This window comes from Heterodontus francisci, chromosome 8 (genome assembly GCF_036365525.1).
Source record: "Heterodontus francisci isolate sHetFra1 chromosome 8, sHetFra1.hap1, whole genome shotgun sequence".
Classification (NCBI taxonomy): Eukaryota; Metazoa; Chordata; class Chondrichthyes; order Heterodontiformes; family Heterodontidae; genus Heterodontus; species Heterodontus francisci.
The window spans coordinates 112988925-113014650 of NC_090378.1; the positions used below are offsets into that span (position 1 = coordinate 112988925).

General features: G+C 61.4%; 1 protein-coding gene across 3 annotated transcripts in view; it reads left to right on the plus strand.

Annotated features, from left to right (window-relative positions):
- Positions 1–25726, plus strand: part of LOC137373079 (syntaxin-6-like) — a 95921-nt gene that overhangs the window by 21695 nt on the left and 48500 nt on the right. The gene's annotated exons all lie outside the window — the stretch shown is intronic.

Consider the following 25726-nt stretch of genomic DNA (forward strand, 5'->3'; position numbering starts at 1 on the left):
GGAGAGAGGGGATCCGTGTGTGTGTGTTGGGGGAGAGAGGGGATACGTGTGTGTGTGTGGGGGGAGAGAGGGGATATGTGTGTGTGGGGGGAGAGAGGGGATCCGTGTGTGTGTGTGTGGAGAGAGGGGATACGTGTGTGTGTGTGGGGGGAGAGAGGGGATACGTGTGTGTGTGTGTGTGGGGTAGAGAGGGGATACGTGTGTGTGTGTGTGTGTGTGTGTGTGTGTGTGTGTGTGTGTGTGTGTGTGTGTGGGGGAGAGAGGGGATACGTGTGTGTTTGTGTGGGGGGAGAGAGGGGATACGTGTGTGTGTGTGGGGGGAGAGAGGGGATACGTGTGTGTGTGTGGGGGGAGAGAGGGGATACGTGTGTGTGTGTGGGGGGAGAGAGGGGATACGTGTGTGTGTGTGGGGGGAGAGAGGGGATACGTGTGTGTGTGTGTGTGTGTGTGTGAGGGGGAGAGAGAGGATACGTGTGTGTATGTGTGGGGGGAGAGAGGGGATACGTGTGTGTGTGTGTGGGGGGAGAGAGGGGATACGTGTGTGTGTGTGTGGGGGGAGAGAGGGGATACGTGTGTGTGTGTGTGGGGGGAGAGAGGGGATACGTGTGTGTTTGTGGGGGGGGGGGAGAGGGGATACGTCTGTGGGGGGGGGGGGAAGAGGGGATACGTGTGTGGGGGGGGGGAGAGGGGATACGTGTGTGGGGGGGGGGGAGAGGGAATACGTGTTGGGGGGGGGAGAGGGGATACGTGTGTGTTTGTGGGGGGGGTGGTGGAGAGGGGATATGTGTGTTTGTGGGGGGGTGGAGAGGGGGTATGTGTGTTTGTGGGGGGTGGGGGGAGAGGTGATACGTGTGTGTGTGTGTTGGGGGAGAGAGGGGATCCGTGTGTGTGTGTTGGGGGAGAGAGGGGATACGTGTGTGTGTGTGGGGGGAGAGAGGGGATATGTGTGTGTGGGGGGAGAGAGGGGATCCGTGTGTGTGTGTGTGGAGAGAGGGGATACGTGTGTGTGTGTGGGGGGAGAGAGGGGATACGTGTGTGTGTGTGTGTGGGGTAGAGAGGGGATACGTGTGTGTGTGTGTGTGTGTGTGTGTGGGGGGAGAGAGGGGATACGTGTGTGTGGGGGGAGAGAGGGGATACGTGTGTGTGTGTGTGGGGGGAGAGAGGGGATACGTGTGTGTGTGTGTGGGGGGAGAGAGGGGATACGTGTGTGTGTGTGTGTGTGTGTGTGTGTGTGTGTGTGGGGGGAGAGAGGGGATACGTGTGTGTGTGGGGAGAGAGGGGATACGTGTGTGTGTGTGTGTGTGTGGGGGGAGAGAGGGGATACGTGTGTGTGTGTGTGGGGGGAGAGAGGGGATACGTGTGTGTGTGTGTGGGGGGAGAGAGGGGATACGTGTGCGTGTGTGTGTGTGTGTGGGGGGGGAGAGAGGGGATACGTGTGTGTGTGTGGGGGGGAGAGAGAGGGGATATGTGTGTGTGTGTGGGGGGGGGGGGGGAGAGGGGATACGTGTGTGGGGGGGGGGATAGAGGGGATATGTGTGTGTGTAGGGGGGGAGAGAGGGGATACGTGTGTGTGTAGGGGGGGAGAGAGGGGATACGTGTGTGTGTGTGGGGGGAGGGAAGAGAGAGGGGATGCGTGTGTGTGTGTGGGGGGGAGAGAGAGGGGAGACGTGTGTGTGGGGGGGAGAGAGAGGGGATACGTGTGTGTGTGTGGGGGGAGAGAGGGGCTGAGCGTGTGTGTGTGTGTGTGTGTGTGTGTGTGTGTGTGTGTGTGTGTGTGTGTGTGTGTGTGTGTGTGTGTGTGTGTGGAGAGAGAGGGGATACGTGTGTGTGTGTGTGTGTGTGTGGGGAGAGAGGGGATACGTGTGTGTGTGTGGGGGGAGAGAGGGGATACGTGTGTGTGTGTGTGTGTGTGTGTGTGTGTGTGTGTGTGGGGAGAGAGGGGATACGTGTGTGTGTGTGTGGGGGGAGAGAGGGGATACGTGTGTGTGTGTGTGTGGGGGGAGAGAGGGGATACGTGTGTGTGTGTGTGGGGGGAGAGAGGGGATACGTGTGTGTGTGTGTGGGGGGAGAGAGGGGATACGTGTGTGTGTGTGTGTGTGGGGGGAGAGAGGGGATACGTGTGTGTGTGTGTGTGGGGGGAGAGAGGGGATACGTGTGTGTGTGTGTGGGGGGAGACAGGGGATACGTGTGTGTGTGGGGGGAGAGAGGGGATACGTGTGTGTGTGTGTGGGGGGAGACAGGGGATACGTGTGTGTGTGGGGGGAGAGAGGGGATACGTGTGTGTGTGTGTGGGGGGTGGGGGGGGAGGGGATACGTGTGTGTGTGGGGGGGGGGGGGAGAGGGGATACGTGTGTGTGTGTGTGTGGGGGGAGAGAGAGGGGATACGTGTGTGTGTGTGTGTGGGGGGAGAGAGAGGGGATACGTGTGTGTGTGTGGGGGGAGAGAGAGGGGATACGTGTGTGTGTGTGCAGGGGGAGAGAGGGGATTCGTAAGTGTGTGTGGGGGGAGAGGGGATTCGTAAGTGTGTGTGGGGGGAGAGAGGGGATACGTGTGTGGGGGGGGGATAGAGGGGATACGTGTGTGGGGGGGGGATAGAGGGGGTACGTGTGTGTGTAGGGGGGGAGAGAGGGGATACGTGTGTGTGTGTGGCGGGGGGGGAGAGAGGGGATGCGTGTGTGTGTGGGGGGGGGAGAGAGAGGGGATGCATGTGTGTGTGGCGGGGGGAGAGAGAGGGGATACGTGTGTGTGTGTGTGGGGGGAGAGAGGGGATGAGCGTGTGTGTGGGGGGGGGTGTAGAGAGAGGGGATACGTGTGTGTGTGTGGGGGGAGAGAAGGGATGCGTGTGTGTGTGGGGGGGAGAGAGGGGATGCGTGTGTGTGTGTGTGGGGGGAGAGAGGGGATCCGTGTGTGTGTGTGTGGGGGGAGAGAGGGGATACGTGTGTGTGTGTGTGTGGGGGGAGAGAGGGGATACGTGTGTGTGTGTGTGGGGGGGAGAGAGGGGATACGTGTGTGTGTGTGTGGGGGGAGAGAGGGGATACGTGTGTGTGTGTGTGTGTGTGTGTGTGTGTGGGGGGAGAGAGAGGATACGTGTGTGTGTGTGTGGGGGGAGAGAGAGGATACGTGTGTGTATGTGTGGGGGGAGAGAGGGGATACGTGTGTGTGTGTGTGGGGGGAGAGAGGGGATACGTGTGTGTGTGTGTGGGGGGAGAGAGGGGATACGTGTGTGTGTGTGTGGGGGGAGAGAGGGGATACGTGTGTGTTTGTGGGGGGGGGGGAGAGGGGATACGTCTGTGGGGGGGGGGGAAGAGGGGATACGTGTGTGGGGGGGGGGAGAGGGGATACGTGTGTGGGGGGGGGAGAGGGAATACGTGTTGGGGGGGGGAGAGGGGATACGTGTGTGTTTGTGGGGGGGGTGGTGGAGAGGGGATATGTGTGTTTGTGGGGGGGTGGAGAGGGGGTATGTGTGTTTGTGGGGGGGGGGGGGAGAGGTGATACGTGTGTGTGTGTGTTGGGGGAGAGAGGGGATCCGTGTGTGTGTGTTGGGGGAGAGAGGGGATACGTGTGTGTGTGTGGGGGGAGAGAGGGGATATGTGTGTGTGGGGGGAGAGAGGGGATCCGTGTGTGTGTGTGTGGAGAGAGGGGATACGTGTGTGTGTGTGGGGGGAGAGAGGGGATACGTGTGTGTGTGTGTGTGGGGTAGAGAGGGGATACGTGTGTGTGTGTGTGTGTGTGTGTGTGTGTGTGTGTGTGTGTGTGTGTGTGTGTGTGTGTGTGGGGGAGAGAGGGGATACGTGTGTGTTTGTGTGGGGGGAGAGAGGGGATACGTGTGTGTGTGTGGGGGGAGAGAGGGGATACGTGTGTGTGTGTGGGGGGAGAGAGGGGATACGTGTGTGTGTGTGGGGGGAGAGAGGGGATACGTGTGTGTGTGTGGGGGGAGAGAGGGGATACGTGTGTGTGTGTGTGTGTGAGGGGGAGAGAGGGGATACGTGTGTGTGTGTGGGGGGAGAGAGGGGATACGTGTGTGTGTGTGTGTGGGGTAGAGAGGGGATACGTGTGTGTGTCTGTGTGTGGATGGAGAGAGGGGATACGTGTGTGTGTGTGTGTGTGTGGGGGGAGAGAGGGGATACGTGTGTGTGTGTGTGTGGGGGGAGAGAGGGGATACGTGTGTGTGTGTGGGGGGAGAGTGGATACGTGTGTGTGTGTGTGTGTGGGGGGAGAGAGGGGATACGTGTGTGTGTGTGTGTGTGTGGGGGGAGAGAGGGGATACGTGTGTGTGTGTGGGGGGGAGAGAGTGGGGATACGTGTGTGTGGGGGGAGAGAGGGGATATGTGTATGTGTGGGGGGGAGAGAGAGGGGATACGTGTGCGTGTGTGGGGGGAGAGAGAGGGGAAACGTGTGTTTGTGGGGGGGAAAGAGAGGGGATATGTGTATGTATGGGGGGGAGAGAGAGGGGATACGTGTGTGTGTGTGTGTGTGTGGGAGAGAGGGGATACGTGTGTGTGTGGGGGGGAGGGGATTCGTGTGTGTGTGTGGGGGGGAGGGGATTCGTGTGTGTGTGTGTCGGGGGAGAGGGGATACGTGTGTGTTTGTGGGGGGGGGAGAGGGGATACGTGTGTGTTTGTGGGGGGAGAGAGGGGATACATGTTTGTGTGTGGGGGGAGAGGAGTTACATGTGTGTGTGTGCGGGGGAGAGGATACGTGTGTGTGTGTGGGGGGGAGAGGGGATACGTGTGTGTGTGTGGGGGGAGAGAGGGGATACGTGTGTGTGTGTGTGGGGGGGAGAGAGGGGATGCGTGTGTGTGGGGGGAGAGAGGGGATGCGTGTGTGTGTGGGGGGGGGGAGAGGGGATACGTGTGTGTGTGTGGGGGGGGGAGGGGATTCGTGTGTGTGTGTGTCGGGGGAGAGGGGATACGTGTGTGTTTGTGGGGGTGGAGAGGGAATACTTGTGTGTGTGGGGGGAGAGAGGGGATACGTGTGCGTGTGTGTCGGGGGAGAGGGGATACGTGTGCGTGTGTGTCGGGGGAGAGGGGATACGTGTGCGTGTGTGTCGGGGGAGAGGGGATACGTGTGCGTTTGTGGGGGGGGAGAGGGGATACGTGTGTGTTTGTGGGGGGGGAGAGGGGATCCGTGTATGTGTGGGGGGAGAGCGGGGATACGTGTGTGTGTGTGGGGGGAGAGGAGTTACATGTGTGTGTGCGGGGGAGAGAGGGGATACGTGTGTGTGTGTGTGTGTGTGTGGAGAGAGGGGATACGTGTGTGGGGGGGGAGAGAGAGAGGGGCTACGTGTGTGTGTGTGGGGGGAGAGAGGGGATATGTGTGTGTGTGTGTGTGGGGGGGGGGATAGAGGGGATACGTGTGTGTGGGGGGGGAGAGAGGGGATACGTGTGTGTGGGGGGGGAGAGAGGGGATACGTGTGTGTGTGTGTGTGTGTGTGTGTGTGTGTGTGGGGGATAGAGGGGATACGTGTGTGTGTGTGTGGGGGGAGAGAGGGGATACGTGTGTGTGTGTGTGGGGGGAGAGAGGGGATACGTGTGTGTTTGTGGGGGGGGGGGAGAGGGGACACGTGTGTGGGGGGGGGGAGAGGGGACACGTGTGTGGGGGGGGGGAGAGGGGATACGTCTGTGGGGGGGGGGGAGAGGGATACGTGTGTGGGGGGGGGGGAGAGGGGATACGTGTGTGGGGGGGGGGGAGAGGGAATACGTGTTGGGGGGGGGGAGAGGGGATACGTGTGTGTATGTGGGGGGAGAGAGGGGATACGTGTGTGTGGGGGGGGAGAGAGGGGATACGTGTGTGTATGTGGGGGGAGAGAGGGGATACGTGTGTGTGGGGGGGGAGAGAGGGGATACGTGTGTGTTTGTGTAGGGGGAGAGAGGGGATCCGTGTGTGTGTGTGGGGGGAGAGAGGGGATATGTGTGTGTGTGTGTGGGGGGAGAGAGGGGATATGTGTGTGTGTGTGTGGGGGGAGAGAGGGGATACGTGTGTGTGTGTGGGGGGAGAGAGGGGATACGTGTGTGTGTGTGGGGGGAGAGAGGGGATACGTGTGTGTGTGTGGGGGGAGAGAGGGGATACGTGTGTGTTTGTGGGGGCGGGGAGAGGGGATATGTGTGTGTGTGTGGGGGGAGAGAGGGGACACGTGTGTGTGTGTGGGGGGAGAGTGGATACGTGTGTGTGTGTGTGTGTGGATGGAGGGGATACGTGTGTGTGTGTGTGTGTGTGAGGGGAGAGAGGGGATACGTGTGTGTGTGTGTGTGTGTGGGGGGAGAGAGGGGATACGTGTGTGTGTGTGTGTGTGTGGGGGGAGAGAGGGGATACGTGTGTGTGTGTGTGGATGGAGGGGATACCTGTGTGTGTGTGGGGGGAGAGTGGATACGTGTGTGTGTCTGTGTGTGGATGGAGGGGATACGTGTGTGTGTGTGTGTGTGTGTGAGGGGAGAGAGGGGATACGTGTGTGTGTGTGTGTGTGTGGGGGGAGAGAGGGGATACGTGTGTGTGTGTGTGGGGGGAGAGAGGGGATACGTGTGTGTGGGGGGAGAGAGGGGATATGTGTATGTGTGGGGGGGAGAGAGAGGGGATACGTGTGCGTGTGTGGGGGGAGAGAGAGGGGAAACGTGTGTTTGTGGGGGGGGAGAGAGGGGATATGTGTGTGTGTGGGGGGGGGAAAGAGAGGGGATATGTGTATGTATGGGGGGGAGAGAGAGGGGATACGTGTGTGTGTGTGTGTGGGAGAGAGGGGATACGTGTGTGTGTGTGTGTGTGTGTGTGGGGAGGAGAGGGGATACGTGTGTGTGTGTGTGGGGGATAGAGGGGATACGTGTGTGTGTGTGTGGGGGGAGAGAGGGGATACGTGTGTGTGTGTGTGGGGGGAGAGAGGGGATACGTGTGTGTGTGTGTGGGGGGAGAGAGGGGATACGTGTGTGTTTGTGGGGGGGGGGGGAGAGGGGACACGTGTGTGGGGGGGGGGGAGAGGGGACACGTGTGTGGGGGGGGGGAGAGGGGATACGTCTGTGGGGGGGGGGGAGAGGGATACGTGTGTGGGGGGGGGGGAGAGGGGATACGTGTGTGGGGGGGGGGAGAGAGGGGATACGTGTGTGTATGTGGGGGGAGAGAGGGGATACGTGTGTGTGTGTGTGGGGGGAGAGAGGGGATATGTGTGTGTGTGTGTGGGGGGAGAGAGGGGATACGTGTGTGTGTGTGGGGGGAGAGAGGGGATACGTGTGTGTGTGTGGGGGGAGAGAGGGGATACGTGTGTGTGTGTGGGGGGAGAGAGGGGATACGTGTGTGTTTGTGGGGGCGGGGAGAGGGGATATGTGTGTGTGTGTGGGGGGAGAGAGGGGACACGTGTGTGTGTGTGGGGGGAGAGTGGATACGTGTGTGGTGTGTGTGTGTGGATGGAGGGGATACGTGTGTGTGTGTGTGTGTGTGTGAGGGGAGAGAGGGGATACGTGTGTGTGTGTGTGTGTGTGGGGGGAGAGAGGGGATACGTGTGTGTGTGTGTGTGTGTGGGGGGAGAGAGGGGATACGTGTGTGTGTGTGTGGATGGAGGGGATACCTGTGTGTGTGTGGGGGGAGAGTGGATACGTGTGTGTGTCTGTGTGTGGATGGAGGGGATACGTGTGTGTGTGTGTGTGTGTGAGGGGAGAGAGGGGATACGTGTGTGTGTGTGTGTGTGGGGGGGAGAGAGGGGATACGTGTGTGTGTGTGTGGGGGGAGAGAGGGGATACGTGTGTGTGGGGGGAGAGAGGGGATATGTGTATGTGTGGGGGGGAGAGAGAGGGGATACGTGTGCGTGTGTGGGGGGAGAGAGAGGGGAAACGTGTGTTTGTGGGGGGGAGAGAGGGGATATGTGTGTGTGTGGGGGGGGGAAAGAGAGGGGTATGTGTATGTATGGGGGGGAGAGAGAGGGGATACGTGTGTGTGTGTGTGTGGGAGAGAGGGGATACGTGTGTGTGTGTGTGTGTGTGTGTGTGGGAGAGAGGGGATACATGTGTGTGTGGGGGGAGGGGATTCGTTTGTGTGTGGGGGGGAGGGGATTCGTGTGTGTGTGTGTTTGTGGGGGTGGAGAGGGGATACGTGTGTGTTTGTGGGGGGTGGAGAGGGATACGTGTGTGTGGGTGGGGGGGGAGAGGGGATACGTGTGCGTGTGTGTCGGGGGAGAGGGGATACGTGTGTGTTTGTGGGGAGAGGGGAGAGAGGGGATACGTGTTTGTGTGTGGGGGGAGAGGAGTTACATGTGTGTGTGTGCGGGGGATAGGATACGTGTGTGTTTGTGGGGGGGAGAGGGGATACGTGTGTGTGGGGGGAGAGAGAGAGGGGCTACGTGTGTGCGTGTGTGTGGGGGGGAGAGAGGGGATGCGTGTGTGTGGGGGGGAGAGAGGGGATGCGTGTGTGTGGGGGGGAGAGAGGGGATGCGTGTGTGTGGGGGGGGAGAGAGGGGATGCGTGTGTGTGGGGGGAGAGAGAGGGATGCGTGTGTGTGTGGGGGGGGGGGGGAGAGGGGATACGTGTGTGTGTGTGGGGGGGGGAGGGGATTCGTGTGTGTGTGTGTCGGGGGAGAGGGGATACGTGTGTGTTTGTGGGGGTGGAGAGGGAATACTTGTGTGTGTGGGGGGAGAGAGGGGATACGTGTGCGTGTGTGTCGGGGGAGAGGGGATACGTGTGCGTGTGTGTCGGGGGAGAGGGGATACGTGTGCGTGTGTGTCGGGGGAGAGGGGATACGTGTGCGTGTGTGTCGGGGGAGAGGGGATACGTGTGCGTGTGTGTCGGGGGAGAGGGGATACGTGTGTGTTTGTGGGGGGGGAGAGGGGATACGTGTGTGTTTGTGGGGGGAGAGAGGGGATCCGTGTATGTGTGGGGGGAGAGCGGGGATACGTGTGTGTGTGTGGGGGGAGAGGAGTTACATGTGTGTGTGCGGGGGAGAGAGGGGATACGTGTGTGTGTGTGTGTGTGTGTGTGGAGAGAGGGGATACGTGTGTGGGGGGGGAGAGAGAGAGGGGCTACGTGTGTGTGTGTGTGGGGGGGAGAGAGGGGATATGTGTGTGTGTGTGTGTGTGTGTGTGTGTGTGGGGGGGGGGGATAGAGGGGATACGTGTGTGTGTGTGTGGGGGGAGAGAGGGGATATGTGTGTGTGTGTGTGTGTGTGTGTGTGTGTGGGGGGGGGGGGGGATAGAGGGGATACGTGTGTGTGTGTGTGGGGGGGGGAGAGAGGGGATACGTGTGTGTGTGTGTGTGTGTGTGTGTGTGGGGGGGATAGAGGGGATACGTGTGTGTGTGTGGGGGGGGAAGAGAGGGGATACGTGTGTGTGTGTGTGTGTGTGTGTGTGTGTGGGGGGGGAGAGAGGGGATACGTGTGTGTGTGTGTGTGTGTGTGGGGGGGATAGAGGGGATACGTGTGTGTGTGTGGTGGGGAGAGAGAGGGGATACGTGTGTGTGTGTGGGGGGGAGAGAGGGGATACGTGTCTGTGGGGGGGGAGAGAGGGGATACGTGTGTGTGTGTGTGGTGGGGAGAAGAGGGGAGACGTGTGTGTGTGTGTGTGGGGGGGGAGAGAGGGGATACGTGTGTGTGGGGGGGGAGAGAGGGGATACGTGTGTGTGTGTGTGTGTGGGGGGGGAGAGAGGGGATACGTGTGTGTGGGGGGGAGAGAGGGGATACGTGTGTGTGTGGGGGGGGAGAGAGGGGATACGTGTGTGTGTGTGTGTGTGTGTGGGGGGGATAGAGGGGATACGTGTGTGTGTGTGGGGGGGGGAGAGAGGGGATACGTGTGTGTGTGGGGGGGGGAGAGAGGGGATACGTGTGTGTGTGGGGGGGGAGAGAGGGGATACGTGTGTGTGTGGGGTGGGAGAGAGGCGATACATGTGTGTGTGTGGGGGGGAGAGAGGCGATGCATGTGTGTGTGTGGGGGGGGGGAGAGAGGGGATACGGTGTGTGTGTGTGTGGGGGGAGAGGGGATACATGTGTGTTTGTGGGGGGGGGAGAGAGGGGATACCTGTGTACGTGTGGGGGAGGGGGGGAAGAGAGGGGATACGTGTGCGTGTGGGAGGGGAGAGGGGGATACGTGTGGGAGGGGAGAGGGGATACGTGTGTGTATGTAGGGGAGAGGGGATACGTGTGTGCGTGTGGAGGGGGGAGAGAGGGGATACGTGTGTGCGTGTGGGGAGGGGAGAGAGGGGATACGTGTGTGCATGTTGGGGGGGGGAGAGGGGATATGTGTGTGTGTGGGGGGCGAGTGCGGATGCGTGTGTGTGTGTGTGTGGGGGGGAAGAGAGGGGATACATGTGTGTTTGTGGGGGGGAGAGAGGGGATACGTGTGTGTGTGTGTGGGGGGAGAGAGGTGATACGTGTGTGTGTGTGTGGGGGGAGAGGGGATACATGTGTGTTTGTTGGGGGGGGGGAGAGAGGGGGGATACATGTGTGTGGGGGCGGGGAGAGAGAGGATACGTGTGTGTGTGGGGGTGGAGAGAGAGGGGATACGTGTGTGTTTGTGGGGGTGGAGAGGGAATACGTGTGTGTGTGGTGGGAGAGAGGGGATACGTGTGCGTGGGGGAGAGAGGGGATACGTGTGTGTGTGGGGGGGAGGGGATTCGTGTGTGTGTGTGTTTGTGGGGGTGGAGAGGGGATACGTGTGTGTTTGTGGGGGTGGAGAGGGGATACGTGTGTGTTTGTGGGGCGGGGGGGAGAGGGGATACGTGTTTGTGTGTGGGGGGAGAGGAGTTACATGTGTGTGTGTGCGAGGGAGAGGATACGTGTGTGTTTGTGGGGGGGAGAGGGGATACGTGTGTGTGTGTGTGGGGGAGAGAGGGGATACGTGTGTGTGGGGGGAGAGAGAGAGGGGCTACGTGTGTGTGTGTGTGGGGGGGAGAGAGGGGATACGTGTGTGTGGGGGGAGAGAGAGAGGGGCTACGTGTGTGTGTGTGTGGGGGGGAGAGAGGGGATGCGTGTGTGTGGGGGGGAGAGAGGGGATGCGTGTGTGTGGGGGGAGAGAGAGAGGGGCTACGTGTGTGTGTGTGTGGGGGGGAGAGAGGGGATGCGTGTGTGTGGGGGGGAGAGAGGGGATGCGTGTGTGTGTGTGGGGGGGGGGAGAGGGGATACGTGTGTGTGTGTGGGGGTGGAGAGGGAATACTTGTGTGTGTGGGGGGAGAGAGGGGATACGTGTGCGTGTGTGGGGGGGGGGAGAGGGGATACGTGTGTGTGTGTGGGGGTGGAGAGGGAATACTTGTGTGTGTGGGGGGGGGAGGGGATTCGTGTGTGTGTGTGTCGGGGGGAGAGGGGATACGTGTGTGTTTGTGGGGGTGGAGAGGGAATACTTGTGTGTGTGGGGGGAGAGAGGGGATACGTGTGCGTGTGTGTCGGGGGAGAGGGGATACGTGTGCGTGTGTGTCGGGGGAGAGGGGATACGTGTGCGTGTGTGTCGGGGGAGAGGGGATACGTGTGTGTTTGTGGGGGGGGAGAGGGGATACGTGTGTGTTTGTGGGGGGAGAGGAGATCCGTGTATGTGTGGGGGGAGAGCGGGGATACGTGTGTGTGTGTGGGGGGAGAGGAGTTACATGTGTGTGTGCGGGGGAGAGAGGGGATACGTGTGTATGTGTGTGTGGAGAGAGGGGATACGTGTGTGGGGGGGGAGAGAGAGAGGGGCTACGTGTGTGTGTGTGGGGGGGGATAGAGAGGATACGTGTGTGTGTGTGTGGGGGGAGAGAGGGGATGCGTGTGTGTGTGTGTGGGGGGGGGAGAGAGGGGATACGTGTGTGTGTGTGTGGGGGGAGAGAGGGGATGCGTGTGTGTGTGGTGGGGAGAGAGGGGATACGTGTGTGTGTGTGTGTGGTGGGGAGAGAGGGGATACGTGTGTGTGTGTGTGGGGGGGGAGAGAAGGGATACGTGTGTGTATGTGGTGGGGAGAGAGGGGATACGTGTGTGTGTGTGTGTGGTGGGGAGAGAGGGGATACGTGTGTGTGTGTGTGTGGTGGGGAGAGAGGGGATACGTGTGTGTGTGTATGGGGGGGGGAGAGGGGATACGTGTGTGTGTGTGGTGGGGAGAGAGGGGATACGTGTGTGTGGGGGGGGGGAGAGAGGGGATACGTGTGTGTGTGTGTGGGGGGGGGAGAGAGGGGATACGTGTGTGTGTGTGTGGGGGGGGAGAGAGGGGATACGTGTGTGTGTGTGTGGGGGGGGAGAGAGGGGATACGTGTGTGTGTGTGTGGGGGGGAGAGAGGGGATGCGTGTGTGTGTGTGTGGGGGGGGAGAGAGGGGATACGTGTGTGTGTGTGTGGGGGGAGAGAGGGGATGCGTGTGTGTGTGGGGGGGGGAGAGAGGGGATACGTGTGTGTGTGTGTGGGGGGGAGAGAGGGGATGCGTGTGTGTGTGGTGGGGAGAGAGGGGATACGTGTGTGTGTGTGTGTGGTGGGGAGAGAGGGGATACGTGTGTGTGTGTGTGGGGGGGGAGAGAGGGGATACGTGTGTGTATGTGGTGGGGAGAGAGGGGATACGTGTGTGTGTGTGTGTGGTGGGGAGAGAGGGGATACGTGTGTGTGTGTGTGTGGTGGGGAGAGAGGGGATACGTGTGTGTGTGTATGGGGGGGGGAGAGGGGATACGTGTGTGTGTGTGGTGGGGAGAGAGGGGATACGTGTGTGTGGGGGGGGGGGAGAGAGGGGATACGTGTGTGTGTGTGGTGGGGAGAGAGAGGGGATACGTGTGTGTGTGTGTGGGGGGGGGAGAGAGGGGATACGTGTGTGTGTGTGTGGGGGGAGAGAGGGGATGCGTGTGTGTGTGGTGGGGAGAGAGGGGATACGTGTGTGTGTGTGTGTGGTGGGGAGAGAGGGGATACGTGTGTGTGTGGGGGGGGAGAGAGGGGATACGTGTGTGTATGTGGTGGGGAGAGAGGGGATACGTGTGTGTGGGGGGGGAGAGAGGGGATACGTGTGTGTGTGTGTGTGGTGGGGAGAGAGGGGATACGTGTGTGTGTGTGTGTGGTGGGGAGAGAGGGGATACGTGTGTGTGTGTGTGGGGGGGGAGAGGGGATACGTGTGTGTGTGTGGTGGGGAGAGAGGGGATACGTGTGTGTGGGGGGGGGAGAGAGGGGATACGTGTGTGTGTGTGTGTGGTGGGGAGAGAGGGGATACGTGTGTGTGTGTGTGTGGTGGGGAGAGAGGGGATACGTGTGTGTGTGTGGGGGGGGAGAGAGGGGATACGTGTGTGTGGGGGGGGAGAGAGGGGATACGTGTATGTGTGTGTGTGTGGTGGGGAGAGAGGGGATACGTGTGTGTGTGTGTGTGGTGGGGGAGAGGGGATACGTGTGTGTGTGTGTGTGTGGTGGGGAGAGAGGGGATACGTGTGTGTGTGTGTGGGGGGGGAGAGAGGGGATACGTGTGTGTATGTGGGGGGGAGAGAGGGCAACGTGTGTGTGTGTGTGTGGTGGGGAGAGAGGGGATACGTGTGTGTGTGTGTGTGGTGGGGAGAGAGGGGATACGTGTGTGTGTGTGTGGTGGGGAGAGAGGGGATACGTGTGTGTGTGTGTGTGGTGGGGAGAGAGGGGATACGTGTGTGTGTGTGTGTGGGGGGGGAGAGAGGGGATACGTGTGTGTGTGTGTGGTGGGGAGAGAGGGGATACGTGTGTGTGTGTGTGGGGGGGGGAGAGAGGGATACGTGTGTGTATGTGGGGGGAGAGAGGGCAACGTGTGTGTGTGTGTGTGTGTGTGTGTGTGTGTGTGGGGGGGGAGAGAGGAGATACGTGTGTGTGTGGGGGGGGAGAGAGGGGATACGTGTGTGTGTGGGGGGGGAGAGAGGGGATACGTGTGTGTGTGGGGGGGGAGAGAGGGGATACGTGTGTGTGTGGGGGGGGAGAGAGGGGATACGTGTGTGTGTGGGGGGGGAGAGAGGCGATACATGTGTGTGTATGGGGGGGGAGAGAGGGGATACGTGTGTGTGTGTGGGGGGAGAGAGGGGATACATGTGTGTTTGTGGGGCGGGGGAGAGAGGGGATACCTGTGTACGTGTGGGGGAGGGGGGGAAGAGAGGGGATACGTGTGCGTGTGGGAGGGGAGAGGGGGATACGTGTGTGTATGTAGGGGAGAGGGGATACGTGTGTGCGTGTGGAGGGGGGGAGAGAGGGGATACGTGTGTGCGTGTGGGGAGGGGAGAGAGGGGATACGTGTGTGCATGTTGGGGGGGGAGAGGGGATACGTGTGTGTGTGTGTGGGGGGCGAGTGCGGATGCGTGTGTGTGTGTGTGTGTGTGTGTGTGTGTGGGGGGGAAGAGAGGGGATACATGTGTGTTTGTGGGGGTGGAGAGAGGGGATATGTGTGTGTGTGTGTGGGGGGAGAGAGGTGATACGTGTGTGTGGGGGGGAGAGGGGATACATGTGTGTTTGTTGGGGGGGGGGGGGGAGAGAGGGGGATACATGTGTGTGGGGGCGGGGGAGAGAGAGGATACGTGTGTGTGTGGGGGTGGAGAGAGAGGGGATACGTGTGTGTTTGTGGGGGTGGAGAGGGAATACGTGTGTGTGTGGTGGGAGAGGAGGGGATACGTGTGCGTGGGGGAGGGAGAGGGGATACTTGTGCGTGTGTGTCGGGGGAGAGGGGATACGTGTGTGTTTGTGGGGGGGGGGGAGGGGATACGTGTGTGTTTGTGGGGGGAGAGAGGGGATCCGTGTATGTGTGGGGGGAGAGAGGGGATCCGTGTATGTGTGGGGGGAGAGAGGGGATACGTGTGTGTGTGTGGGGGGAGAGGAGTTACGTGTGTGTGTGCGGGGGAGAGAGGGGATACGTGTGTGTGTGTGTGTGTGTGTGTGTGTGTGTGTGGGGGGGGGAGAGAGAGGGGATACGTGTGTGTGGGGGGAGAGAGAGAGGGGCTACGTGTGCGTGTGTGGGGGGAGAGAGGGGATGCGTGTGTATGTGAGGGGGCGGGAGGGAGAGGGGATACGTGTGTGTGTGTGGGGGGGCGAGTGGGGATGCGTGTGTGTGTGTGGTGGGGAGAGAGAGGGGATACGTGTGTGTATGTGGGGGGAGAGAGGGCATCGTGTGTGTGTTGGGGGGGGGGGGGAGAGAGGGGATACGTGTGTGTGTGTGGGGGGAGAGAGGTGATACGTGTGTGTGTGTGTGGGGGCAGAGGGGATACGTGTGTGTGTGTGGGGGGAGAGGTGATACATGTGTGTTTGTGGGGGGGTGGGGAGAGAGGGGGATACATGTGTGTGGGGGCGGGGGAGAGAGAGGATGCGTGTGTGTGTGTGGGGGGGGAGAGGGGATACCTGTGTGCGTGTGGGGGAGGGGGGAAGAGAGGGGATACGTGTGTGGGAGGGGAGAGATGTGATACGTGTGCGTGTGGGAGGGGAGAGGGGGATACGTGTGTGTATGTAGGGGAGAGAGGGGATACGTGTGTGCGTGTGGAGGGGGGGAGAGAGGGGATACGTGTGTGCGTGTGGAGGGGGGAGAGAGGGGATACGTGTGTGCGTGTGGGGAGGGGAGAGAGGGGATACGTGTGTGCGTGTGGGGAGGGGAGAGGGGATACGTGTGTGCATGTTGGGGGGGGGAGAGGGGATGCGTGTGTATGTGAGGGGGCGGGAGGGAGAGGGGATACGTGTGTGTGTGTGTGGGGGGGGGGGGAGAGGGGATACGTGTGTGTGTGGGGGGGGAGAGAGGGGATACGTGTGTGTGTGTGGGGGGAGCGAGGTGATACGTGTGTGTGGGGGGGAGAGGTGATACGTGTGTGTGTGGGGGGAGAGGGGATACATGTGTGTTTGTTGGGGGGGGGAGAGAGGGGGATACATGTGTGTGGGGGCGGGGGAGAGAGAGGATACGTGTGTGTGTGTGTGGGGGGGGTCGAGAGAGGATTTGTGTGTGTGTGTGTGGGGGGAGAGAGGGGATGCGTGTGTGTGTGGGGAGAGAGAGGGGATGCGTGTGTGTGTGTGTGGGGGGGAGAGAGGGGATGCGTGTGTGCGTGTGGGGAGGGGGGAGGGAGGATACGTGTGTGTGTGGGGGGGGGGAGAGAGAGAGGATACGTGTGTGTGTGTGGGAGGGAGGGGGGATGCGTGTGTGTGTGTGTGGGGGGGGGGGTGAGAGGGGATATGTGTGTGTGTGGGGGGGGGTGAGAGGGGATACGTGTGTGTGGAGGCGGGGGAGAGAGGGGATACGTGTGTGTGTGTGTGGGGGAGAGGGAATACGTGTGTGTGTGTGTGTGGGGGGGGGAGAGGGGATACGTGTGTGTGTGTGTGTGGGGGGGGGAGAGGGGATACATGTGTGTGGGGGGAGAGAGAGAGGGGCTACGTGTATGAGTGTGGGGGGGGGAGAGAGGGGATGCGTGTGTGTGGGGGAGAGAGGGGATGCGTGTGTGTGTGTGGGGGGAGAGAGGGGATACGTTTCTGGTTGGGGGGGGTGGAGAGAGGGGATATGTGTGTGTGTGTGTGGGGGGGGGGGGGAGAGGGGATACGTGTGTGTGTGTGTGGGGGAGAGGGAATACGTGTGTGTGTGTGTGTGGGGGGGGGGGAGAGGGGATACGTGTGTGTGGGGGGAGAGAGAGAGGGGCTACGTGTGTGAGTGTGGGGGGGGGAGAGAGGGGATGCGTGTGTGTGGGGGAGAGAGGGGATGCGTGTGTGTGTGTGGGGGGAGAGAGGGGATGCGTGTGTGTGTGTGTTGGGAGAGAGAGGGGATACGTGTGTGTGTGTGTGGTGGGGAGAGAGAGGGGATACGTGTGTGTATGTGGGGGGAGAGAGGAGATACATGTGTGTGTATGGGGGGGGAGAGAGGGGATACGTGTGTGTGTGTGGGGGGAGAGAGGGGATACGTGTGTGTGTGTGTGGGGGGAGAGGGGATACGTGTGTGTGTGTGTGTGGGGGGAGAGGGGATACATGTGTGTTTGTGGGGGGGTGGGGAGAGAGGGGGATACATGTGTGTGGGGGTGGGGGAGAGAGAGGATACGTGTGTGTGTGTGTGGGGGGGGAGAGAGGGGATACCTGTGTGCGTGTGGGGGAGGGGGGGAAGAGAGGGGATACGTGTGTGGGAGGGGAGAGATGTGATACGTGTGCGTGTGGGAGGGGAGAGGGAGATACGTGTGTGTATGTAGGGGAGAGAGGGGATACGTGTGTGCGTGTGGAGGGGGGAGAGAGGGGATACGTGTGTGCGTGTGGAGGGGGGAGAGAGGGGATACGTGTGTGCGTGTGGAGGGGGGAGAGAGGGGATACGTGTGTGCATGTTGGGGGGGGAGAGGGGATACGTGTGTATGTGAGGGGGCGGGAGGGAGAGGGGATACGTGTGTGTGTGTGTGTGGGGGGCGAGTGGGGATGCGTGTGTGTGTGTGTGGGGGAGGAGAGAGGGGATACGTGTGTGCGGTGGGGAGAGAGAGGGGATACATGTGTGTTTGTTGGGGGGGGGAGAGAGGGGGATACATGTGTGTGGGGGCGGGGGAGAGAGAGGATTTGTGTGTGTGTGTGTGGGGGGTCGAGAGAGGATTTGTGTGTGTGTGTGTGGGGGGAGAGAGGGGATGCGTGTGTGTGTGGGGGGAGAGAGGGGATGCGTGTGTGTGTGTGTGGGGGGAGAGAGGGGATGCGTGTGTGCGTGTGGGGAGGGGAGAGAGAGGATACGTGTGTGTGTGGGGGGGGAGAGAGGGGATACGTGTGTGCGGTGGGGAGAGAGAGGGGATACATGTGTGTTTGTTGGGGGGGGGGAGAGAGGGGGATACATGTGTGTGGGGGCGGGGGAGAGAGAGGATTTGTGTGTGTGTGTGTGGGGGGTCGAGAGAGGATTTGTGTGTGTGTGTGTGGGGGGAGAGAGGGGATGCGTGTGTGTGTGTGTGGGGGGGGGAGAGAGGGGATACGTGTGTGTGTGTGTGGGGGGAGAGGGGATACATGTGTGTTTGTGGTGGGGGGGGGAGAGAGGGGGATACATGTGTGTGGGGGCGGGGGAGAGAGAGGATTCGTGTGTGTGTGTGGGGGGGGGGGGGTGGAAGAGAGGGGATACCTGTGTGCGTGTCGGGGAGGGGGGGAAGAGAGGGGATACGTGTGCGTGTGGGAGGGGAGAGGGGGATACGTGTGTGTATGTAGGGGAGAGAGGGGATACGTGTGTGCGTGTGGAGGGGGGAGAGAGGGGATACGTGTGTGCGTGTGGGGAGGGGAGAGAGGGGATATGTGTGTGCGTGTGGGGAGGGGAGAGAGGGGATACGTGTGTGCATGTTGGGGGGGGGAGAGGGGATACGTGTGTATGTGAGGGGGCGGGAGGGAGAGGGGATACGTGTGTGTGTGTGTGTGTGTGGGGGGCGAGTGGGGATGCGTGTGTGTGTGTGGGGGGCGAGTGGGGATGCGTGTGTGTGTGTGGGGGGGGAGAGAGGGGATACGTGTGTGTGGTGGGGAGAGAGAGGGGATACGTGTGTGTATGTGGGGGTGAGAGGGCAATGTGTGTGTGTGTGTGGGGGGGGGGAGAGGGAATACGTGTGTGTGTGTGGGGGGGGGAGAGAGGGGATACTAGTGTGTGTGTGGGGGGAGAGAGGTGATACGTGTGTGTGGGGTTAGAGGGGATACATGTGTGTTTGTTGGGGGGGGGAGAGAGGGGGATACATGTGTGTGGGGGCGGGGGAGAGAGAGGATATGTGTGTGTGTGTGGGGGGTCGAGAGAGGATTTGTGTGTGTGTGTGTGGGGGGGGGAGAGAGGGGGAAACGTATGTGTGGGGGCGGGGGAGAGAGAGGATACGTGTGTGGGGGGGGAGAGAGAGGGGATACGTGTGTGTTTGTGGGGGTGGAGAGGGAATACGTGTGTGTGTGGGGGGAGAGAGGGGATACGTGTGTGTGGGTGGGGGGGGGAGAGGGGATACGTGTGCGTGTGTGTCGGGGGAGAGGGGATGCGTGTGTGTTTGTGGGGGGGGAGAGGGGATACGTGTGTGTGTGGGGGGGGAGAGGGGATACGTGTGTGTGTGGGGGGGAGAGAGGGGATACGTGTGTGTGTGGGGGGGAGAGAGGGGATACATGTGTGTTTGTGTGGGGGGAGAGAGGTGATACGTGTGTGTGTGTGTGGGGGGAGAGAGGTGATACGTGTGTGTGGGGGCGGGGGAGAGAGAGGATACGTGTGTGTGTGGGGGGGGAGAGAGAGAGGATACGTGTGTGTGTGTGGGGGGAGAGGGGGGATACGTGTGTGTGTGTGGGGGGGGGTGAGAGGGGATACGTGTGTGTGGGGGCGGGGGAGAGAGGGGATACGTGTGTGGTGGGGAGAGAGAGGGGATACGTGTGTGTATGTGGGGGGAGAGAGGGCAACGTGTGTGTGTGTGTGTGTGTGTGGGGGGGGGGGGACAGGGGATACATGTGTGTGTATGGGGGGGGGGAGACGGGATACGTGTGTGTGTGGGGGGGAGAGGGGATACAAGTGTGTGTATGGGGGGGGAGAGAGGGGATACGTGTGTGTGTGTGGGGGGAGAGAGGGGATACGTGTGTGTGTGTGTGGGGGGGAGAGGGGATACGTGTGTTTGTGGGGGGGGGGAGAGAGAGGGGGATACATGTGTGTGGGGGCGGGGGGAGAGAGAGGATACGTGTGTGTGTGTGGGGGGGGAGAGGGGATACGTGTGTTTGTGGGGGGGGGGAGAGAGAGGGGGATACATGTGTGTGGGGGCGGGGGAGAGAGAGGATACGTGTGTGTGTGTGGGGGGGGGGGGAGAGAGGGGATACCTGTGTGCGTGTGGGGGAGGGGGGTAAGAGAGGGGATACGTGTGTGGGAGGGGAGAGATGTGATACGTGTGCGTGTGGGAGGGGAGAGAGGGGATACGTGTGTGCGTGTGGAGGGGGTGAGAGGGGATACGTGTGTGTGTGTGTGTGGGGGGAGAGAGGGGATGCGTGTGTGCGTGTGGGGAGGGGAGAGGAGAGAGAGGATACATGTGTGTGTGGGGGGGGGAGAGAGAGAGGATACGTGTGTGTGTGTGGGGGGGGAGGGGGGGATGCGTGTGTGTGTGTGGGGGCGGGGGAGAGAGGGGATACGTGTGTGTGGGGGCGGGGGAGAGAGGGGATACGTGTGTGTGGGGGCGGGGGAGAGAGGGGATACGTGTGTGTGGGGGCGGGGGAGAGAGGGGATACGTGTGTGTGGGGGGAGAGAGGGGATACGTTTCTGGTTGGGGGGGTGGAGAGAGGGGATATGTGTGTGTGTGTGTGGGGGAGAGAGGATACGTGTGTGTGTGTGTAGGGGGAGAGAGGGGATATGTGTGTGTGGGGGGAGAGAGAGAGGGGCTACGTGTGTGTGTGTGGGGGGGGGGGAGAGGGGATACGTGTGTGTGTGTGTGTGGGGGAGAGGGGATACGTGTGTGTGTGTGTGGGGGGGGGGGAGAGGGGATACGTGTGTGTGTGTGGGGGGGGGAGAGGGGATACGTGTGTGTGTGTGTGGGGGGGGGAGAGGGGATACGTGTGTGTGTGTGTGGGGGGAGAGAGGGGATACGTGTGTGTGGGGGGAGCGAGAGAGGGGCTACGTGTGTGTGTGTGTGGAGGGGGGAGAGAGGGGATGCGTGTGTGTGTGTGGGGGAGAGAGGGGATGCGTGTGTGTGTGTGGGGGGAGAGAGGGGATGCGTGTGTGTGTGTGTGGGGGGGGGGAGAGGGGATACGTGTGTGTGTGGGGGGGGGAGAGAGGGGATACGTGTGTGTGTGGTGGGGAGAGAGAGGGGATACGTGTGTGTGTGTGTGTGGGGGGGGAGAGGGGATACGTGTGTGTGTGTGTGGGGGGGTGGAGAGGGGATATGTGTGGGGGGGGGGAGAGGGGATACGTGGGTGTGTGGGGGGGGAGAGAGGGGATACGTGTGTGTGTGTGTGGGGGGAGAGGGGATACATGTGTGTTTGTGGTGGGGGGGGAGAGAGGGGGATACATGTGTGTGGGGGCGGGGGAGAGAGAGGATTCGTGTGTGTGTGTGGGGGGGGGGTGGAAGAGAGGGGATACCTGTGTGCGTGTCGGGGAGGGGGGGAAGAGAGGGGATACGTGTGCGTGTGGGAGGGGAGTGGGGGATACGTGTGTGTATGTAGGGGAGAGAGGGGATACGTGTGTGCATGTTGGGGGGGGAGAGGGGATACGTGTGTATGTGAGGGGGCGGGAGGGAGAGGGGATACGTGTGTGTGTGTGTGTGTGGGGGGCGAGTGGGGATGCGTGTGTGTGTGTGTGGGGGGCGAGTGGGGATGCGTGTGTGTGTGTGGGGGGGGAGAGAGGGGATACGTGTGTGTGGTGGGGAGAGAGAGGGGATACGTGTGTGTATGTGGGGGTGAGAGGGCAAAGTGTGTGTGTGTGTGGGGGGGGGGGAGAGGGAATACGTGTGTGTGTGTGGGGGGGGAGAGAGGGGATACTAGTGTGTGTGGGGGGGGAGAGAGGGGATACGTGTGTGTGTGTGTGTGTGGGGGGAGAGAGGTGATACGTGTGTGTGGGGGTTAGAGGGGATACATGTGTGTTTGTTGGGGGGGGGAGAGAGGGGGATACATGTGTGTGGGGGCGGGGGAGAGAGAGGATATGTGTGTGTGTGTGGGGGGTCGAGAGAGGATTTGTGTGTGTGTGTGTGGGGGGGGGGGGGAGAGGGGGATACGTATGTGTGGGGGCGGGGGAGAGAGAGGATACGTGTGTGGGGGGGGGAGAGAGAGGGGATACGTGTGTGTTTGTGGGGGTGGAGAGGGAATACGTGTGTGTGTGGGGGGAGAGAGGGGATACGTGTGTGTGGGTGGGGGGGGGAGAGGGGATACGTGTGTGTGTGGGGGGGGAGAGAGGGGATACGTGTGTGTGTGGGGGGGAGAGAGGGGATACATGTGTGTTTGTGTGGGGGGAGAGAGGTGATACGTGTGTGTGTGTGTGGGGGGAGAGAGGTGATACGTGTGTGTGGGGGCGGGGGAGAGAGAGGATACGTGTGTGTGTGGGGGGGGAGAGAGAGAGGATACGTGTGTGTGTGTGGGGGGAGAGGGGGGATGCGTGTGTGTGTGTGGGGGGGGGGTGAGAGGGGATACGTGTGTGTGGGGGCGGGGGAGAGAGGGGATACGTGTGTGGTGGGGAGAGAGAGGGGATACGTGTGTGTATGTGGGGGGAGAGAGGGCAACGTGTGTGTGTGTGTGTGTGTGGGGGGGGGGGAGAGGGGATACGTGTGTGTGGGGGGGAGAGGGGATACATGTGTGTGTATGGGGGGGGGGAGAGGGGATACGTGTGTGTGTGTGGGGGGGGAGAGAGGGGATACGTGTGTGTGTGTGGGGGGAGAGGGGATACGTGTGTTTGTGGGGGGGGGGAGAGAGAGGGGGATACATGTGTGTGGGGGCGGGGGAGAGAGAGGATACGTGTGTGTGTGTGGGGGGGGCGGAGAGAGGGGATACCTGTGTGCGTGTGGGGGAGGGGGGTAAGAGAGGGGATACGTGTGTGGGAGGGGAGAGATGTGATACGTGTGCGTGTGGGAGGGGAGAGGGGGATGCGTGTGTGTATGTAGGGGAGAGAGGGGATACGTGTGTGCGTGTGGAGGGGGTGAGAGGGGAGACGTGTGTGCGTGTGGGGAGGGGAGAGAGGGGATACGTGTGTGCGTGTGGGGAGGGGAGAGAGGGGATACGTGTGTGCGTGTGGAGGGGGGAGAGAGGGGATACGTGTGTGCGTGTGGGGAGGGGAGAGGGGATACGTGTGTGTGTGTGTGTGTGGGGGGAGAGAGAGGGGCTACGTGTGTGTGTGTGTGGGGGAGGAGAGAGGGGATACGTGTGTGTGGGGGTAGAGAGGGGATGCGTGTGTTTGTGTGGGTGGGGGAGAGGGGATACGTGTGTGTCTGTGTGAGGGGGGAAGAGAGGGGATACGTGTGTATGTGAGGGGGCGGGAGGGAGAGGGGATACCTGTGTGCGTGTTGGGGGGGGGGGGAAGAGAGGGGATACGTGTGTGGGAGGGGAGAGAGGGGATGCGTGTGTTTGTGTGGGGGGGGGGAGAGAGGGGATACCTGTGTGCGTGTGGGGTAGGGGGGAAGAGAGGGGATACGTGTGTGGGAGGGGAGAGGGGGATACGTGTGTGTATGTAGGGGTGAGAGGGGATACGTGTGTGCGTGTGGGGGGGGGGGGAGAGAGGGGATACGTGTGTGCGTGTGGGGATGGGAGAGAGGGGAAACGTGTGTGTGGGGGGGAGAGAGGGGAAACGTGTGTGTGTGTGTGTGGGGGAGAGAGGGGATACGTGTGTGTGGGGGGGAAGAGAGGGAAGACGTGTGTGTGTGTGTGAGGAGGAGAGAGGGGAAGCGTGTGTGTGGGGGGGAGAGCGGGGATACGTGTGTGTGTGTGGGGGGGCGAGAGAGGGGAGACGTGTGTGTGTGTGGGGGTGGGGGGAGAGAGAGGGGATGTGTTTGTGTGGGGTGGGGCGAAGGGATGTTTTTGTGGGTGGAGGGGCAAGGGGATGTGTTTGTGTGTGGAGGGGCGAGGGGATGTGTTTGTGTGGGGTGGGGCGAAGGGATGTGTTTGTGGGTGGAGGGGCGAGGGGATGTGTTTGTGGGTGGAGGGGCGAGGGGATGTGTTTGTGGGTGGAGGGGCGAGGGGATGTGTTTGTGGGTGGAGGGGCGAGGGGATGTGTTTGTGTGTGGAGGGGCGAGGAGATGTGTTTGTGTGGGGTGGGGCGAAGGGATGTGTTTGTGGGTGGAGGGGCGAGGGGATGTGTTTGTGTGTGGAGGGGCGAGGGGATGTGTTTGTGTGGGGTGGGGCGAAGGGATGTGTTTGTGGGTGGAGGGGCGAGGGGATGTGTTTGTGTGGGGTGGGGCGAGGGGATGTGTTTGGGTGGGGCGAGGGGATGTGTTTGGGTGGGGCGAGGGGATGTGTTTGGGTGGGGCGAGGCGATGTGTTTGAGTGGAGGGGCGAGGCGATGTGTTTGAGTGGAGGGGCGAGGGGATGTGTTTGTGTAGAGGGGCGTGGGGATGTGTTTGTGTGGGGTGGGGCGAGGGGATGTGTTTGAGTGGAGGGGCGAGGCGATGTGTTTGAGTGGAGGGGCGTGGGGATGTGTTTGTGTGGGGTGGGGCGAGGGGATGTGTTTATGTGGAGGGGCGGGGAATGTGTTTGTGTAGGGTGGGGCGAGGGTATATGTTTGTGTGTGTGGGGGGGCGAGAGAGGGGAGACGTGTGTGTGTGTGGGGGTGGGGGGAGAGAGAGGGGATGTGTTTGTGTGGGGTGGGGCGGGGGGATATTTTTGTGTGGGGTGGGGCGAGGGGGTGTGTTTGTGTGGGGTGGGGCGAGGGGATATGTTTGTGAGGTGGGGCGAGGTGGTGTGTTTGGGTGTGTGGGGGGTGCGAGGGGATATGTTTGTGTGTGGAGGGGCGAGGGGATGTGTTTGGGTGGGGCGAGGGGATGTGTTTGGGTGGGGCGAAGGGATGTGTTTGTGTGGGGTGGGGCGAGGGGATGTGTTTGTGTGGGGTGGGGCGAAGGGATGTGTTTGTGGGTAGAGGGGCGAGGGGATGTGTTTGTGTGGGGTGGGGCGAAGGGATGTGTTTGTGGGTAGAGGGGCGAGGGGATGTGTTTGTGTGGGGTGGGACGAGGGGATGTGTTTGTGTGGGGTGGGACAAGGGGATGTGTTTGTGGGTAGAGGGGCGAGGGGATGTGTTTGTGTGGGGTGGGACGAGGGGATGTGTTTGTGTGGGGTGGGACGAGGGGATGTGTTTGTGGGTAGAGGGGCGAGGGGATGTGTTTGTGTGGGGTGGGACGAGGGGATGTGTTTGTGTGGGGTGGGACGAGGGGATGTTTTCGAGTGGAGGGGCGAGGGGATATGTTTGTGTGGGGTGGGGCGAGGGGATGTGTTTGTGTGGGGTGGGGCGAGGGGATGTGTTTGTGTGGGGTGGGACGAGGGGATGTGTTTGTGTGGGGTGGGGCGAAGGGATGTGTTTGTGTGGGGTGGGACGAGGGGATGTGTTTGTGGGTAGAGGGGCGAGGGGATGTGTTTGTGGGTAGAGGGGCGAGGGGATGTGTTTGTGTGGGGTGGGGCGAAGGGATGTGTTTGTGTGGGGTGGGACGAGGGGATGTGTTTGTGGGTAGAGGGGCGAGGGGATGTGTTTGTGTGGGGTGGGACGAGGGGATGTTTTCGAGTGGAGGGGCGAGGGGATATGTTTGTGTGGGGTGGGGCGAGGGGATGTTTTCGAGTGGAGGGGCGAGGGGATATGTTTGTGTGGGGTGGGGCGAGGGGATGTTTGCGAGTGGAGGGGCGAGGGGATATGTTTGTGTGGGGTGGGGCGAGGGGATGTGTTTGTGTGGGGTGGGACGAGGGGATGTTTTCGAGTGGAGGGGCGAGGGGATATGTTTGGGTGGAGGGGCGAGGGGATGTGTTTGGGTGGAGGGGCGTGGGGATGTGTTTGTGTGGGGTGGGGCGAGGCGATGTGTTTGAGTGGAGGGGCGAGGCGATGTGTTTGTGTAGAGGGGCGAGGAGATGTGTTTGTGTGTGTGGGGGGTGCGAGGGCATATGTTTGTGTGTGGAGGGAGTGGGGATTTGTGTTTGTGTGGGGGGAGGGGATATGTTTGTGTGTGTGTATTGGAGGAATGGATATGTTTGTGTGTGTGTGTGGGGGGAGGGGATATGTTTGTGTGTGTGTGGGGGGAGGGGATATGTTTGTGTGTGTGTGGGGGGAGGGGATATGTTTGTGTGTGTGTGGGGGGAGGGGATATGTTTGTGTATGTGTATTGGGGGAATGGATATGTTTGTGTGTGTGTATTGGGGGAATGGATATGTTTGTGTGTGTGTATTGGGGGAATGGATATGTTTGTGTGTGTGTATTGGGGGAATGGATATGTTTGTGTGTGTGTGTGGGGGGAGGGGATATGTTTGTGTAT